The following is a 5,426-nucleotide window of genomic DNA, read 5'->3' on the forward strand; positions in this document are numbered from 1 at the left end:
TACATAGGAAGATCCGCTCCGGCTGATGGAGCTTCAATACACTACGAACCCAAAGCACCCTTGATAGCCAGACATTCGGAACCAGTGTCACCACATCAGATTTCTCGAGAAGGCTAGTGTCCACTTTAGGGAAGAGTTAGGTGACTAGGATTTTGCATTCTTCGAAACCAGCTTCAAAAGTCATGACAGATGCCTTCTTGGTTCGAAGGGTCGTCTCAACTCAGGCGATAGCAAGTTGGGACTCCTTATGCTTGATCTTGCCTTCGGTGAACCTCTTCGCTGCCATGCTGTCCGCTAACCCAATCCAAAGGTCTGCTATCTCCGATTTCTCTTTATTTATGATCTGAAGGAGGTCATCATTGGCCTTCCAAAATGAAGTGAGGTCACTCCGAAGCTCAACAATCATTGACCTCTCTTTATTAATTACCCGACTGAGATCGCTGATCATCACCTAAGCCAAATGAAGCTCACCTTGAAGTTGACTTATCCTGACAGCCCAACCCCATGTGGCTTCTTCGACAATTTTGGACAATGTGATGGCATATTTCAGCTCAGAGACCTCGTCTTCAGCATAATGAAGCTCCTCTCGACAAAGAACTATCTTTGCAGCCACACCTCATCTAGCTTCACTTGCCACCCGAACGTGCCTATCGCACTCTTCGATCAACTTACATCTCTCCACGATGTGTTCCTTGTGAGTCTGCTTGGAGCATGCCTTCAAACAGTTTACTTCTACCAAAGTCTTCTCAAATTCCTTCATTTTTGAGAGTTTCTGTCCTATTTTGGCTGCCTCCTTCTTGGCCTTCCTAATCTCCTTGTAAAGGCTTTGATCCAAGGTCGAATTGGTAGGATTGTCATTACAGGTGAAGGATCGGCGCAGTATTTACATCAGCCAAATTAAAATGAATACATCACAATAACTATAAGTCGAAGGAGGTAAAAATTTTTTTTTCATTAATATAAAGGTATTCATTACATCAATAGGAAAATAAAAAAAAGGTACAAAACTTAAGTGTCTACAACTTTGACTCGAGGATCGACGGAGAAACTTGGAGTAGCTTCAGCAGCTCCAACGGCGAGGAAGCTTCGACGGCGACAGATGTTGACACATCCTTTCGTGCTAGACCAGACTTTGGCCGTTCTCCAACTACAGTAGGATCAGGGCCGGATCTCCCACGACTCCTTCTTATTCTTCTCCTTCCTTTTCATCCAAGAAGGTCAGATCCTGATTCGAAAAGTATGCCACTATCTTTCGACGGCAATCATCCTATCTGACACTGTAAGCTTCCTCGACGAAGTCGACTTTCTTGGAGAACTCCTTCAATGCTCGGAAAGCCTCCACTGCCAGATGCCTGGCCTTCGCAACCTAGCTCTCCACCTTCTTATCGGCCTCCACAACCTTAGCCTGGGCCGCCTGTCACCTCTTCTTCTTTGAGGTCAGGTCGGTCTCGATCTTTGCCTTGACGGCTTTGGCCTTGTCCAATGCCTCTTTCAGGTATTTGGCTTCAGCCTCAGCCGACTCAATCTTGATCGAGCCTCAGCCTCCATGGCTTCCACCTTCTTCTAAGCCTCATGATATCTGACTCGGTGATTCTGAATGAATTAATAAAGATGGCAATGTGAGGGCTCAGCTATATCCAGAAAAAAAATAGTCGACTATCGAAAAAAGAAAAAAAAAGAGAGAAGAGAAGAAAAAGAACTCAACCAAACAAAGGAGGTCACGGCCTCCCTCTGTTGTCTCCTGATGCTTGCTGCTCAATCTTGCTCAGATTGGCATCAAGGAGCATCCCCTCAATCGTGCAGGAGCAATCTTTCAATCCTTGAGGGTGGCATCTACAGGAAACGAGAATGGACCCTCCCTCCACCCGACAGATACTTCGATAGAGTTCGAACTTGATTGTTTGGCCCAACAGAAATCCCCTCAGCCTGGGGGGTAGGGAGAGCTACTAGCATCAGAGGACGAAATTGGATCGGGGGAGCCGATATAGCTTCCACCTGAGTGGAGAAGTCGGAGGGAGTGCCTCTCTCTAACCGACTTCGGTGAGATTTTGCTTCTTCTAGACCCCGACGATGGCTGATAAGGATGCCTTCCTCTTCTTTAGTGTGTTCTTCCTCCTTAGCACTTTGAGCTCTTCGAGCCTCATATCTATAATAAGCAAGAATAAGTCAAAAAGAAAAGAGTTGGAGAGAAAAAAAGATGAATATTAAAAGCTACTAAACTGACCTCTGAGGTCGGTCAGACTGAGACCAACATGAAAGAGAGTCTGCTCCGACAGCAGTTCCTTTAGAGGAGGAATCTTATACTTCCGTAAAATTTTGGAGCATTTTGTATCCTCTCCTTCCAATTTGAGATCTGAAAGATAGAATACCTCAGCCAACCCCAGTAAAGAGATCTTAGACTCTTGATGGAAGGGTCCGAAACGAACAACAATCGGCCCTTCCACCTATGAACTGAAGAAGGGGCCCCCTTTATCAAGCAGGGATCCCCTTTAGAGGAGTGATATACCATCAATCTTCGATATATCTCTTTATGGTGTAGAAGGATCGGAAGAGAAGAATCGATGGTTGGACTTCGGCCATGATGCAAATGGCAACGAAACCGATGATGAAGTAGAAGGAATTTGGGATGACAAAATAAAGAGAGATGTTGAAGAAGCGAAAGATTTCTACAATAAAGGGATGGATGGGCAACCTAAGTCTGGTCCGAAATGCTTCTTCGTACAAGCCAATCCGATCAGGGGGAGGATCACCGATCCGACCACTAGGCCCCAGAGGTTTCAACTCGTATGAAGAAATAATCCTGTATTGAGCCTGTATTAGACTCAGATCTTTTGACTCCAACATAGACCCAATGGTGTCAGGCACAAAAGGTGGTTCGGTCTCATGCTCAACACAGGAACCTACAAAATTTTTTTTCAAAAAAGAGGAGTATCCGGAAGACCAACCCTCACTAGAATCTTGAGAACTAACCATTAAAGGGTGGAAGAAGGAAAGGAAGAAAGAAAAAGAAATGAAGGAAATAGAGAGGGAGTCAAGGAAAACTGGTAGAGAAAGAGGAGAAATCGAAAAATTGGCAAGGGAGTAAGGAAACCCATTGCGACTGCATAGGAGACGATGATGGTTGATCGAGAGAAGTCATCGTCGGAGGTCGTCGGCAACCCAAAAGAACTGAGGGAGACGATCGAAGGAAGAGCTTCTCAAAAAACTTAGAGGAAACTGAAAATCTAGCTCAGGGAAAGAGGAGAACGATCTAGAAGCATTAGAGAGGATAGGAAGAGGATGTGACTCCTTTTTATGAGTGTAGAAAGGCCAGTACAGATACTGAATCTTCCTGATCGTCAGATGATTGACATCTAATGCACCCCCATTGGCCAATAAAAGCTGATAGACGACTCATTTATGGGTTACATCTAAAACAAAGCATCCCATCCTTCGAGTCCCGTAAAACCGTCTCACTTTTTTCGATCATGATTAATCCTTAACGTGACCATTCCTTTTATTGAAAGATACGGATGCATCATTTCAACCATGACAAGGGTGAGTCTTTGGCAGCCGTGGATCAATATACTCCCTTCATCCCAACCCCCCTATGATTCGAAACTCGAAAGTAGAGGGCATATGTTGGAGGATATATCATCCATGCCGAAGATATCAACCAGGAGAGGTTCCATGATGAAGTATGCAAGGTCATTGCCATCATATCAATCGGAGATAAATGAGTATAATCCCAATGGTAGATGTGTCATCCCAGAATTGTAGAAAAGCTACACTGAAGGAAGTCATTTAGTACATAATAAAGTATTGGAAGATCTCACTTCGAACCTCACCGATCTTTACTCTCTAACTGACCCTTTTGAATGGAACTTCTTAGTAGAAAACTCTGCCAATCCCGCTTTAGCCATCGATTCTAACTTTGGTCGCTAATCTAGGCTTTAGCTACTGATGTTTGCTTCGATCATTGGTCCTTAGCCACTGGCATTAAGATGACACCCGGACATTGGCCAACGATTCAAAAAAGGTCCTGACCCTAGCATCATCTTCGATGGAAGGATCTCTTGCCGATCCTCGCTTGTGGCCACAAGCTGCATTCCCTTTGACTATCATTGGCTGCCATATTTGAAAAAATTAACCCCCGCACGGTTCCATCAAAGCACATCAAGTAAGGTCACATCAAATCATGCCACTTCTGAGAATGACTGACTGCACACCGGATAAGATAACATCCACCGTCAAAATCCAGATTGGACATCATGGAGTAATACGATCAGAAAGGCTAATATTATCTTCCATCATTTTCTATTTTTAGCTCTCACCTCTCTATAAATAGAGATAAAAAAGAGATCCTTCAGATACATAAGACTCGTGCCCTCTTTCCCTTTCACACTCTTTATCTCTCTCCCTTTCACACTCCTTATCTGTTCCAACTTTCTTATTTGATTGTTGGAGGATCTTCATCAAAGCCAACTCCGAACAAGATTTGTTTTGCAAGTCTCGTTGTGCCCACGATTTCTGACCAACTCCAACCACTCCGACCGGAACTAAAAATTTGTCATAGCAAGCTCTTACCTTAGAAACCACCTAGCTGACTTCCCTTGAGATTGTGAGTAATAATATGACAGCACCTCTTCCAGCCCTCCGATGCCTGCATTCTCGTCTTCTAATAAATATCCTTCAAATATTCATTCAGACTGTGGTTGGACACCAAATAGCTAACCATAAGGTATATAGACTTAACTTTTTGAAAACATCCCCAAAGCAGCTAAGCATTGATTAAAGTTTTCCGTTGATATTTCTAGGATTAGTGTAATAAGCTGTAAAAAAAAATGTAAAAGGACAAAAGAGCTACCGTCATGATCTTTACTTCACATCCATCATGAAAAAAAGCTAGCTTAGACTACTTTTAGGACTCTTGTGTGGTTGGTTGAACTGCTAACCATCCTCTCACCAACAAATACCGCATTCAATCAAGGCGTTTTAAAAATAATAATAATAATAATTTCGATCCATATTCAGAAAGCCATAAATGGAACATATTTTTATATCTCAGTATCTTATCATTTTAACAAATTGGCAGAAGGACCGAATATGCTCAAGCTGCAGGCGGGCGCAAACAGAGAGACTAAGATTTTAAGTGCATGTACAGAGAACATTTCTTTTAGAATTGTTATCTTGTGCAATTCTTTGTATTGCATGGTCGCTGTGCCTTCCAACAGTGAAATAAAAGCTTCACTCAAAGATTTTATACGTCGCCTTCATCATGATCCATGGTCAATTCCGTAATTTAAAATGCATTTCATGTAAAACATAACATTTTATTTTTTTCCAGTGAAGTATCTTTGATGCATGCTTATTGCCCTGCGGTTAGAAAAGTTATAGCAGCGCCAAGTGAGTGCGATTCACTCGCTCAGTTGTCAAACAAATCTGTC

The sequence above is a fragment of the Elaeis guineensis genome, chromosome 3 (assembly GCF_000442705.2).
Source record: "Elaeis guineensis isolate ETL-2024a chromosome 3, EG11, whole genome shotgun sequence".
NCBI lineage: Eukaryota > Viridiplantae > Streptophyta > Magnoliopsida > Arecales > Arecaceae > Elaeis > Elaeis guineensis.